General features: G+C 48.9%; 1 protein-coding gene across 1 annotated transcript in view; it reads left to right on the forward strand.

The window, feature by feature from the left end:
• LOC115944477 (polyprenol dehydrogenase) overlaps positions 1–12,740 on the forward strand; it is a 238,927-nt gene extending 226,187 nt beyond the window's left edge. The window contains exons 11-13 of the transcript XR_014141435.1: positions 6,915–8,687; positions 9,645–9,743; positions 10,134–12,740. The gene's annotated coding sequence lies outside the window, so the exon portion shown is untranslated. The remainder of the gene's footprint in view (positions 1–6,914; positions 8,688–9,644; positions 9,744–10,133) is intronic.
• The last annotated feature ends 1,016 nt before the right edge of the window (positions 12,741–13,756 follow it).

Here is a 13,756-nt window from a genome sequence, read left to right on the forward strand (position 1 = left end):
AGCATCATCAGCATCATCCCCATCATCATCACCACCATCACCTTCATCACCATCCCCCCCACCACCATCACCATCACCATCATCATCATCATCATCATCCCCAGCATCATCACCATCATCCCCATCATCATCATCATCCCCAGCATCATCACCATCATCATTACCATCATCACCATCATCATTGCCATGTTACAAGAGAGAAAACTAAGCTTCACAGAAGTCCAGCCTCGCCCAGTGTCACAAAACTAATAATTAACAGCACCATCATTCATGCCCAGTACCTCCCAATACAAAGCTTTTCCCCCCTCTGCCTACTAGCCCTACAACATGCTGGAAACCTTCCTTCAAAGACATACACAGCTGGCCCTTTCTTCCCTACCCTACTTCCCTTCCTCCCATTTGCTTCCTGGAATGTGGGGCCCGTCACCCCGGACCATGAGGTCAGGGGCCATTATTACAGCTGGAGAAGCAGAAAGGTGCAAAAAGCCTAGCTTCAGAGGAGCCTGACACACAGCCAGCACACCAACTCTGGACCATGTACCACAGGGTCACCTTTACTTGAGAGAATCAAACTTATGTCCTTTTTAAGCACTCCTGTTTTAGGTTTCAGTGCCTGCCCAACCTAATCCCGGTGTAGCATTCAAGCTCCACATACTGTGCAAACTACCCCCTCACCCCCCATCCCTGCACACACGTTAAACACTCCATCCCAACTCCTCCAAAGGCAGCTCAGCTATTTCCATAATCTGATTTGCTTTTAATCTATTCTGGAGGGGATAAAAGCAGTGACCTTCAAGAATAGACCTAAATGAAAACTATTCTTTTGCACCAGCTGAAAACACTGGGGATAAGCATTTGTTTGGAAAGAGCTGGCTCATTGTGAGGGGTGTCTGAGAAAGCTGTTAAAATGTATTTAAAAATCCAACGTTGCTCTAAAATGCACATTTTCCATCTCTGGTTGGGTCAGTCCAGCAAAGAAAAGAGATCTTTGGCTTGTGGTATCCTTTACCCCTCATCCCATGCCATCCCGTGATTGTCACCACTAAATGAGTTATAAACGCTTTCAGACCATCATCCTGCAAAGCTCCCTGGGAAAGGGAATGTCAGCCCACCTTCAGAGCCCACCTGGCAATGGAGTGGTCAGCTCAGAGCCCAACTGGGCATTATAGCATCTCAGCCTTGCCCTTCTGCCACTGCATGGTCCTTGCATGTGGCACGGCCGATCCTTGAAAGGGGGTCAATGGCTTAGGGTGCTTTCTTGACACAATGAAATTCCAGTGGTTGCAGGCAGTGAGGTTTGGGGCTTGATGACAGCTCGTGTCTGAGGGAGCGGGGGTCTTGATTGGCAGTAAGCTGTTCAGGAAGGTGTGTGAGGACCAGAATAAATCCCAGGAGCTCTGAGAAAAGGGCAGGGCTGATCCTGGATACATGAGATGCTCCTCAATAGAATGTTTCTTCTGCACAGATATCTGGGAAATACGTGGGGTGAGCTCTGCCATGGACCTGCCAATGGGCCAGGACATGCATCTTTGAAAAGCACAAAGAGCCGGCCGTGAGCTGGTTTCCAACAGTGCTGTGAGCAGAACAGTCTCAGCATTTACCAAAGAGAGACATCTGGGTTTTTCATGCCAAACATTTAAATTAGTCCTGCAAAGAGCAAGAGTTTAATCCAGTTCAAAGAAAAGGGGACTGGGGGAAAGGATTTCAGAAGATGCTACTGAAAATTCCAGAAGGTGTAGTGCAATTGTTTTTACAGATAGGCTTATGAGAGTGTAACAGAAGATGTCTATGAGTGTGTGTGTCTGTGTGTGCACACACGTGTGTGCTTGTGTATGTGTGCCTTTGTATGTGTGTATGTGTGTGCATGTATGTATTTGTGTGTGTACATGAGTGTATGTGCATATGCACATATGTGTTTGTGCATGTGTATATTTGTGTGTGAATGTGTGTGCATGCATGTGTATATTTGTGTGAGCATGTGTGTATGTGCATGCATATGTATATTTGTATGTGCACGTGTATGTGTATGTATGTGTGTGTTTGTGTGTGTCTCTGTGTCCACGTATGTGTGTTTGTGCATGCATGTGCATATTTGTGTATGTGTATCTCTACATGTGTGCATGTGTACACTTATGCATGCATGTGTGTGTGCATGGGTGTATGTGCATATGCACGTATGTGTTTGTGCATGCATATGTGTGTGCATGTGTGTATGTGTGTGCATGTATATGTGTGCATGCATGTGTATATTTGTGTGAGCATGTGTGTATGTGCATGCATATGTATATTTGTGTGTGTGTGTGTTTGTGTGTGCGTGTCTGTGTCCACGTATGTGTGTTTGTGCATGCATGTGCATATTTGTGTATGTGTATCTCTACATGTGTGCATGTGCACACTTGTGCATGCATGTGTGTATGCATGGGTGTGTGTGCGTGTGCATATATGTGGGTTTGTACATGCATGAGTATATTTGTGTGTGTGTGCAGAAGGTAGAGAAGAAAAGTAATCACAGGGCTTGGTGGTGAGCACTCTGGGGAGCCTAATACACACTCCACTTCTAAGAAAATTCATACAACTCATGAAATACCATTTTCAGTATAATTTCATTCTTAAATTAATATCACTGTCTGCTCTGTCATCAATCAGTGATTCCCCGTTCTCTGTGACTGCGTCCGGTTTTGCAATAGCCCACGGAACATAAAGACATGCATATCGGTCGGCGTGGGCTGCTGTAACAAGATACCGCAGGCTGGGAGCTTAAACAGTGGGAATTTATCTCTTGCTGCCCTGGAGGCTAGAAATGCACGGTGAAGCGGTGGGCAGCTTCGGTTTCATCCCGGGCTCGCGGATGGCTGCTTCCTTGCTGCGTGGTAAATTTGTGTCATTTGAAGCCACTAGGTTTGTGGTGCATTGTGACAGCAGTCATTGGAAATTCATAGAGAGCCCGAGGGTGTTGAGGACGGCGGAGGCGGTGGGGGGGCGGTTGCTGACACTCGAATGGATATGAGCACTCATGAAGATCTGATGAACAGGACAGATTAGAGGCAGTAGTAGAAGCTGTGGGGGAAAATATCGAGTTTTTCCTGTTCTGATTTGCTTGACCATTGGGCGTGCACCTGCATAAAACACTCAGCTCCGTGAAGGCGGGACTGAAGTCTATTGGCTGAGCTGTTTTTGTGCACCGCCTGCCCTGCCTGGCATGCTTAGGTGCTCCATGAAAGCCCTCTGGAGGAAGGTTGAAACGTCAGGGCACACGGCAACCCACACCTCTCTCACGTTCACGTCCCATCGCCCACAGCTCAGTGCAACCCAACGCGTGGACTGCGATGCATTATGGCCATATTTCCTGGGACATCATAAGCTGCCTATTTATCAATTATGATCTAATTTGATTGGATCCAGAGCCGCTTTATGCCCGTAAAGCAGATGTTTTAAGCCCGTCCATGGAGCATGTGGTTTTCTCTTCCACAGATGATACCCGCCGGTGGAGGAATTCCCTCCCTTCATCCTGAGTGCAAGCTTCCCAAACTGCCTCTTCTGGCCACCTTTGGCTCTCCTTCACCTATCCAGGCAGGCACTCGATAAATAATTACTGAATAGATAGCGAATGCATGCCAAAGTAGTGCTGTGTGAATTTCGAGGCAGCCGACACTGAATTCATCATGAGCCCAGGCAATGTGGTCTTGTTTTGTTTTGTTTTTTAATTCCAGTCCAACATCTCTATCCTTGTGGAGTTTCTACAATATGAATGCAATCTCCACATCCAACCTTCAAATCTCTGTGGTCACAGGAGAGGCAGCTCAACTGGGAGACTTTCCAGCCCAAGAGAAAAACCACTGACCTTGGAGCTGGTCAGCTGCTCTGACCTTGGAGCTGGTCAGCTGTGCTTCCGAATGCCAGGGCCCTTGTGCAAGTCATGCATCTCCTAAGAAACGATGATATTACTTTTTCTCTTGAAGATGTGAGTGCCGTGAGCTGAATTATGCACCCCCAAAATTGATGTGTTGAAGCGCCATTCCCCAGGATCACAGAATAGGGCTGGATTCAGAGGTGGGGTCTCTAGAGAGGGGATCAAGGTAAAATGAGATCACAGAAGTGGGCCCTGATCCCATAGGAAGGGGGTCTTTAGAAGAAGAGGGGATGAGGACACAGACATGCACAGAGGGACGACCATGTGAGGACACGGGGAGAACACGGGGTCTACACACCCAGGAGAGAAGCCTCAGGAGAAACCAGCCTCAGCCCCGCCTGGATCTCGGATTCCCAGCCTCCAGAACCGAGATAATAATATATGTCTGTTGTTTGAGTCAACCTGTCTAGGGTGTTTTGTGAACACAGTAAGTTATAGTTATGCTATGTGTATGTATGTATATATCTCTATTTCCTATATACATACCCAAATATATATATATATAATGTATACCCAATTATGTATATATAAAATACATAACATAATTGTATATGTATATATACACATATATACAACTATATATAATGATCTGAATTATATTTATATAAAATGTATACTCCAGTATGGGTATGTATAGATAGATAGATACATAGATAGATACCTGAGTATATATACTATATATACAAAGTGGCCAAGAGTAGAGGAATAAAATTGTCAACAACAAGACACTAGGGATAGAAATGTAACAGTCATGGCGCTGGTTATGCATCTGTCCACGCCATTCAAAACCCACCCACCTGTACCCCGGAAAGGGTGGCTCTTCTTGAGTGTAAATTACGTCTCATTAAACGTGAACTGCAAAAGAAGGAGCCTCATAGTATTTATCCCTTCTATCCGTTAGCAAAACGACGTCAAGTAAGAAGCATTAAAGATAAGCCCAAGTAGTGCTTTCATTTCTATACAGAAATGTTATGCTTGTAAGACGGTGTTGAAATTAGTCTCATCGTTGGGCGCCTGGGTGGCTCAATCATTAAGCGTCTGCCTTCGGCTCAGGTCATGATCCCAGGGTCCTGGGATCGAGCCCCGCTTCGGGCTCCCTGCTCCGCGGGAAGCCTGCTTCTCCCTCTCCCACTCCCCCTGCTTGTGTTCCCTCTCTCGCTGTGTATCTCTCTGTCAAATAAATAAATAAAATATTTTTAAAAATTAGTCTTGTGGATTTTATCTGAATGAGCACTTTCTTTGGAGACAGTATGTGGGGTGTGGCATCCCTTGTGATCCTACTGATTGCCATTCTCGAGAGTTTTAGTGCACATGAAAGGTGAGCATAAATGCACCCCTTTACCTTCCTTCATTTGTCCCCTACCTTGCATATTAAACAAAGTATCTGTAGATGAAACGAAAGACAGAAAGTGTTCAGGTGTGCACTTGGAAACACAGCTGCCAGCCCGCTCCTCCCCTCTGGGTGGGTGTCCAGCTGGGGCAACAACCGATGATGCCCAGCTCCCTGCACACCCACTCTTCTGCACCCTCAAAACAGCCCTGAGGGTACAACAGAGTGACATGACCAACGGAGGGGGCCTGGGACAAGGGAACGGGCAGATCCTTGAGAAGGCCAGGTGACACCGTCTGAATTCTGTAGGTAACACGGCCACCCAGCAGTACTGAAGACGTGGTGTTTCCATACCGTGTCGAGTCATGAGAACTCCAGAGCGCTGACATTCCCTAGACACAATTAAAACCCCACTCCTCTCGTCTGGTATCACATGCCCCAGAATGTCATCCCAAACCGCTGTGACGTGCACACGGGATGGTGTTCAACCCACCTGTTCGTCTGCGGAAGGTCGGGAATATCTGTCTCTCCGTGGCGCCGTGAGAAACAGCCACGTGGTGGATGAGGTTTTCCACACGGACACAGAGCTGTCCCCATGGGACTGATGACTTTATCCATCCCCGGGAACAGATGGGACACGCAGCGTGCCAAGATGCTGGGCTCATGCAACGCTGCGCTCCATCTGACTGGTCTCCCTCAAGCCTTGGACTGAGGCATCCGGTTCTATCTTTGGAAACTCTTGATTTTGAGCACAAAATAAATGAGGTGCTAGCAGGTTATCACCCAAAGCGTAAAATGAATAACCACGAATCCGTACTGATATAGGTTGTTGGTTAAATGGATAAACACACAGGGGAGAAGAGGCATATCTCCCATGGAGAAGAATTCCAAATAATTCACCTAAATAGTCAGGACTCAGGGTGGTGGAGCAAATCTCCCCACGCCTTCCGTGTGCGCTGGGCAAAGTGACTTCCTTCCAGAGAATAACCTTATGGCAGAGAAACCAGATCAACACACCTCAACCAGGTGATCAATGCCAACAGTGATGAATCAGGTTGATGGATGCACCTGGATACGAGGTGATGTAAAGGACACTTCATCTCAATGATTTCCTACCCAAGAACCTATAAGCCCGGTCAAACCCGGTTTTCCAGGAGTAAAACATCATAGAAACCCCAATTGAGGGGCATCCTACAAACTCCCTGACCAGCACTCCTCAAAACTCTCAAGGTCGTCAAATACAAGGATGGCCAGAGAGACCGTCCCAGCCCAGAGGAGCCCAAGGACATGAGACAACCCATTGTAATATGGGATTCTGGATGGAGATCTGGTGCACAACAGACATATCTGGGGGAAACCAAGAAAATGTGAGTAATGTGTGGGCTTTAGTTACTAGTGATGTATCTGTGTCCGTCCATTAATGGTAACAAATGCATTAAAGTCGTGTAAGATGTTAACGGGAAGGGGAAATGAGTGTGGGGTCACAGGAAATCCAATTATCTTCACAACCTCTTTCTCATCCTGCTTAGCCTGACTACTCTAAAAACAGAATTTTTTTTTTTTAATTTTAAAGCTTATTTTTTAAAAAAAGCTACGTGGGCTTGGTGCAGTCGGGATGCCCGCGGGAGCCGTGCATTTCCCTTCTGCTCACAGGAGCATGTCCCTTGTCCGTAGGTCTTGGCTTCCAAGATTGGGCCACCATCTCCAGAGGCAGCAGAAGGAGCTTCCCTGGAGGGTGGTCTCTGATGGCAGGTGCGTGTGTTGGGGAATCGGGGGGTGGGTGGGCAGCAGTATGGGGATGTGCATGGAGCAGGCTGGTTCCGGGTTGGGCGTCTACGGGTTATGTCCTGGGTTGGCTCCATCAGCAGCCCCGATCATGCCTTCTTGTCAGGAACACATCGGGGGCTTGTGGTGGGTCCATGAGCGTCCCCAAGCATGCGTGAAATGGTTAGTAGGGGCTTACCCACCGGCGTGGTTGCAGCCCCTGGTCTTTGTCCACAGCTCCCTGCCTTGATTTCCACTTGGATTTGCCCCAGCTCCGAGTCAAGGAGGACGCAGGCTTGACAACGATCTTGTCCCCAAAGCTGTGTCCGGGGTGGGGCTCATTACGCTGGGTCTGCAGGATGCATGCTTGTCGCTCTCGGTCCACGGGGGCCCATCTGGAAATTCCGGTCCGTTCACCGAAGATTTACCAGAAATCTCACAGAGCCCAGGCGTTACCTTTAAAGATAATGGGCAAATGCAAACATTCATCTCCCCTTCAGGGAGTTCTGGGAACCAAGCAATCCGCTCAAACTCTCAAATCGTGTGGGAAAGCTCTCGGCCCTCGGAGGGAGATCGTTCTGGGGCACGGCAAGCTCAGGGGCTCTGGGGGTGCAGCAGCTGATGGGCAACCATCACCTTGCATGGGGAAAGGTCCTTTCTCATGTGGAAGTCGCCATGTGTGTGTGCACGTGCTTTGCCCAGTTACCCACGGTAATGTGCTGTGGATGCTGGCATCTGAACCGTGCATGGGTGGGGGGGGCACGGGGGTTCGTGAACTCCATCGTGGTCACCGAAACCCGAGTGTCCAAAGCCAGCTGGAGAGAGGCGTCCATGGCAGAGCCGCCTGGCTCTCCAGTTCCCTCTCCCACGGCTTCTGTGATCTAGACGCGGGCACCCACCACCTCCCCGAGTCTGGGGACAGCACCCATAGCAAACACAGGGGACGTGAGGGAAATCACGACTCACAGGGACCCAAGTTAGCGGGGAAACTGAGACATAGAGGGCAGCAAAGTCATCCATCCGGATGGACCTCACGTAAGGACACAGGGAGCTTATGAAATCACACACACACATACACGCAACCTGCGCACACACGCAGTTTCAGCCTTAGACATGGAACCTTCACCATAACCATATAGCTGCAATTCTTCTTAACTTTTTTTTTAAAGATTTCATTTATTAGAGAGAGAGAGCATGATCAGGAGGCAGAGAGAGAAGCAGGCTTCCCGCAGAGCGGGGAGCCCAATGCAGGGACTTGATCCCAGGACCCTGGGACCATGACCCGAGCCGAAGGCAGACGCTGCAGAGGTCCCAGAACGCGGGTAAGGCTTCAGCAAGTGGAATAAACCCAGAGCTGAATGAAGACATGAAGCACAGTGTCTCGGAGGACACGAGGCAATTGCGTGGCGTCCCTCGTTGGATGCTCTTCCGTGGCCATCAGGCGGCTGTGAACACGGACGCGGCCAGACCGTGCCGTGTGCCGATAACACCTGAGTGCATTGCACCTGCTTCTTCGGTGCCCTGGGGCGGCTGTAACAAATGTCCCCGCGCTTGGTGGCCCAGCACGATGGAAGTGTGTTCTCTCCCAGCTCCGGAGCCTGGACGCCCAAAACCACCGTGTGGGCAGAGCTGGGTCCTCCCGGAGACTACGAGGGCACCTCTGTGGCCGGGCTTCTGTCCCAGGTACGTGGGGCTGCCGGCCATCCTCGGCATCCCCTGGCTGGTGGACAACCCCCCATCTCCGCCTCGGCCTACCCCTGGCCTTGCCCCCCACTCATCACACTTGGAGCCCAGAGACTTCAAACGCAGATCCTGCTTCCCAGCAAGAACCCTGGGGCTCTGGCTTCTCGTGTTTCAAGGTCCCAGCATCGTTGTGCAGAAAAGCCTCTGTGCACATTTTATTATTTTTCTCAATATTTTTTTAAAATTTAAATTCAATTTGTCAACCTATCGAGCAGTGCATTTAAAGAGAATTGGATACAAAGTTGCAACCCATGGGACAAGAACAATGTCTTTCTTGTCTACCACCTTATTCCCAGTGTTTGATTCAATGCCTTCAAATTATATGAACACAATATTATTTTTTAATAAATAAATGAGCTCTCAAAAAAAAAAAAAGTTGCCAAGCCAGCTCTGAGATATTTTCATTGGTTCTGAGACCCCATTGCTTGAGGCTGGGTGGTTCCGATTTCCCCTAAAACAGCCACAGGCTGTCTGGGCTTCCAGGGGCACAAGGAGAGCTTGTGGGGATTTCTAATCAGGCAGAAGCCCCTCCGGTCAGCCCCCCGAGGCAAAGGGTTTTAATTCGCATTTTCCCCCATGACTACTGCGATGCAGCATCTTCTTACCTGCTTCTGGGCCATTTGGAGCTCTGCTTTGGGACAATATTTCTCCCTATCTTTTGCCCAGTTTTTTAAAAAATGGGATTATTTGTTGTATTATGGAGTCACAAGAACTCTCTGTATATTCTTGATACATGTCCTTGATCCAATACATACTTCCAAGGGGAAAAAAAAAATGCTTTACTTAAAAAACAAAAAAAAAAACACTTGACCAAGCTGGGGAAATTTTTTATTTATTTATTTTTGGGGGGGCGGTGTTTAAAAATCTGTTTCGTTTTGCTTCGTGTTTACCTTCCAGGAAGATTAAAACGACAAAACAGCGAGAATACACATGAAAGTACTTTGAAGGGAAACTGAAAAATCCGTTGGTCCGAGGGGAACGTGGTGGAATATTAAGGTAATTTATCCTAAGATCCTAAATCTCCTCTGACTGTTCCTGCCTTTCCCAAATTTCCACGGGTTTCTGTTTGTGAGGGCACGCTCCACGTAATCTGATTTTTATTGCTATAAACATACAGTGATGTATATCGCCGTGCTGACCATCCTCAGTAAACTATGACCGGTACGGATAGAGATTAAAATAAAAAAAAAGAAAAATTACTCTTTCTTTTTTTATGGCTTCTTGAGGCATTCTATCTGCTTTTGCAACCCAAAAATTTTGAACGTCCTCATGAATCTGCCCAACGCGCGATGACTTTATTATGTTCGTAAAACTATATCAGCTGCATCCATGGGCTCATCGTAAAAGAGAAGGCTCATGCCCATGATCGGTGTTTTTCAATCGCAGTGGACGAGGATGCTCCGTGGGCTGCAGCAAACACAGCGCTCCGTGTTGGACAGAAAGCACCTGGACCAGACTGGGTACCCACCGTGCTAGACTCAGAGTCACCGTTTTCACATTGTTTGCTCGGGGCAGGGACAGTGCCCGACGAGCCCGTTACTCCCTTACAAACCCAGGGCCATCCGTTTCCCTGGTGCATTTCCCTGTTCAGACCACAGCGGGATGGATTTCTGGGGACTCTCAGATGGTAATGTTTAAAGCGAAACAAAGAAGTCTTCTGTGCACCTGCTCCGGAAGACAAGTCTCGGGAGCATTGCCCACTGGGAAAACCCATCACGGGCAGCCCACATTTTGTGTTGACCGGCTTGTGCACAGCCAAGCGGTGACCTGGCCATCCTTGTGACCGACTGGAACCAACCAAGACGTGGAGGGACCGGGATGAGGGGTTCAGGTGGCTCCTAACCTGGCGGGAGCTACTAGGCTGGATCATAGGGGGGACTTTTTAAATCTCTGGTTTCACCCTTGTAGGTATTGGCCCGCATGGTGCCCGGCAAAGTCAGCTCCTGGGTGTGCTAGGATCTGCCCACGGCAACGTCGTTGGTGAAGATCTTTGCTTTGGGCACAACAGGGATGAGCCGTCCTGGGGTGGGCGCCTTACCAGAAATCTGTCCCCGCTTGGGGGGGACGACCAGCCTCTTTGTGTTGCTGAGAACATGATAGACCCTTTGGACTTTGGCTCTTCCAAACTATGTCCCCTCTCTCCCCTGCAAACAGCCCCCGCCCTCCACCGCTAAAACCGCTACCCTCTCCAAATGCAAGAAGAGAACTTGCCATCCTATAAGGGCTTTCTTTCTTTCTTTTTTTTTAAATTAAGATGAGTGCCCTTGAATTGGAAATGTCTCTTCTTGCTGTAGATTTTGAAGACACCATTTTCTTCCTAATTTCTCCACCTATGGCCGCTCCTCGCGGTGGTAATAGGACATCACGCTGAAATTTGGGACTAATGTCTGAAGCTTTCTTACTGTTTTTGTTTGTTTGTTTGTTTTTTTAATGACTGGCATTTAAGACGACATATCGAAAACCAGCTCCTCACTGTTGGATTCAATTCTGGATTAGAAGCACTGTTAACCGTTTCCGCGCGGACGACCTTAACAGAGCAGTTAGGTCCCAAGCATGCTCCAATGTAGGAGAAAAAATAAAGGAAGTGGGGCCGGGAAGAGAGCTTGGCATGGATGGGTCTCGCCGCCGTTGATTGCCGACCTGATTTTAAAGTCAGACATGGGATCCGCTCCCCGCCTCGGGTGCTTTCTGCTGCGTAGCTACTCGTCCTTGATTCGAAGACCTATTATTTCAAGTCATACAATCGCGGGTGGGACAAGTCCCCGCGGGTCCTTTAACACGGGGCTCCCCGTGTCGGTGCCGAGAGTTTGACGGTCAGTGGAAGGCAGTGAGCTGGTCCCGGTGAGGGATGGGCAGGTGCCTGACCCCCGCCCCCAACACACACACATGCACGCACGTGCACACAATACAATTTTTATTCGGGTGGTACCGCCTTGCCTTTCTGAGGGTGCCACCTACGTCCATGTTTACTTCTTTTTTTAAAAAATATTTAATTATTTATTTGAGAGAGAGAGCAGGTAGAGGAGCCGAGGGACAAAGAGAGAATCTCAAGCCGACTCCGTGCTGAGTGATGAGCTGGATGTGGGGCTCGATCCCAGGACCCTGAGATCATGACCTGAGCTGAAACCAAGAGTTAGAAGCTTAACCGACTGCGCCACCCAGGTGCCCCCCCGTACCCTGTTTACTCCTCCCCTTTCAACCTGAATGCTGTGTGTTTATCTCTCTAACAATCACACAGCCCCGGTTAGGACTCCCCATACGGTGCAGAATTGCACCGATGAGATCAGACGCCTTTCCCTCGTCCGCACACGTGGCTGGGAAAGCATGTGTTCTCCCCGGGATTCAGAAACCCCCCTCAATTTTGAGCTTGCTGAAGGTCATCAGTGCCAGGTGGATTTTATCAAAGCCTTCCTCTGCCAAATCAAGATGACCCTGTGGGTTTTTCTTTCTCCCACCTGTTAAAAGGGTGGGTACCTGATACCAGGTGGGTACCTGGATTCCTTGTCATGAAGGAGCCCGGAGTAATGTCCACCATAAGCCATGCTTGGTCAGGATCTGTCATGCTTTTTCTACATGTGATGGGGGCGCCTGGGTGGCTCAGTTGGTGAAGCATCTGCCTTCAGCTCAGCTAATGATCTCAGGGTCCTGGGATTGAGTCCTGCATCGGGCTCCCTGCTCACAGGGGACCCTGCTTCTCCCTCTCCTCCCCGCTCATGCTCTCTCTCTCTGACAAATAAATAAATAAAATCCTTAAAAAATGTATTTCTAAATGTGATTTGCTGATATTTTGTTGAGGGTTTTTGCATCTTTGCCCACAAAGGAGATCCATCTGTGGTTTACCTTTCTTGTCTTCTCTTTGTTTTTGCATCTAGATAAGTCTGCTCTCATAAAATGACTTGTAAGTCCAGTTTTCTTGATAATTTTTGTACAATCTGTGATATGTTATCACTAAATGTGTCAGAGAATTCATCAGTAAAACCGTTTGGACCTGGAGTTTTCTTTTAAAAAAAATGCTTTTAGCTAACAATTTGATTGATTTCATCAATACAGGACAACTCAAGTTACCTATCTCGTCTTGCATGGGTTTTCTGAGGATGTGAGGAATTGCTCTATTTTATGTAAACTGCTTAACTGATAGGTGTACGTTTTTTGTTATTATTTTCTTACTATCGTATCACTTTCTGCAAGATCTGTGATGAAGTTGGCCTTGGGGCTGAGCCAGAGCCGGCAAAAGAGGGGAAAATATCAGAATCTTCCCAGTTGCCAAATTCCACCTGTTCGGGTGAATTCCAGGAGACAACAGAGAAAAGAAATGTGTGTCTGTGTCCAAATCCCCCTCTTCTTGAAAGGACACCAGTCACTGGATTGGGGGCCCGCCCTTCCTAGCACAACCTCATCTTCACTAATTACATCTGCAAAGACCGTATCTCCAAATGAGACGCACGTCGAGATACAGCGGCGGCATGTCCCCAAGCCCGTCTGTACCATCTGCTCTCTCGGAGGGCTGCTGAGTGATTCGGCCACAGCATGCTGATACAGAGCCACGTGGATTCTCGGAGATGCCCACTGCGGCCTCGTCGACAACCTGGGCAGGGGACCGAGGCGGGTAGAGCACACAGGGCAGTTTGGACGAGACTTCAGTCACCCTCAGGTCACAGCCTGGGTGTCCTGGTGCTGGATGATGCACAGGGAGCATGGACACAGTCACCAGTCCACGGAAGGCCCTCCCAGGATGGCCAACAGTGAACAGAGAGGGTGTGTCTGAGCTGGGCAGTGTGCACTCCCGTGGAGACCCGCATGGTGCAGCTCCGGGGTGGACACAGGAGCTCGCTCAGCTTGCACAAAGCTCCGGGTTCTGGGAGACTCCAGACACTCACAGCGGGCTGGCCCCACTGCTGTCCGCTGCCCCCTCCATATCGAAGCCCTATGTCCACTGTCCTGCTGTGAGGAGCACGGCCCCGTCTCCCCGGGGTCCTGACTCCCCGGAGACGTGTGGCGATGCCAGGTGT

The sequence above is a fragment of the Leptonychotes weddellii genome, chromosome X (genome assembly GCF_054177405.1).
Source record: "Leptonychotes weddellii isolate Sample4059 chromosome X, ASM5417740v2, whole genome shotgun sequence".
NCBI lineage: Eukaryota > Metazoa > Chordata > Mammalia > Carnivora > Phocidae > Leptonychotes > Leptonychotes weddellii.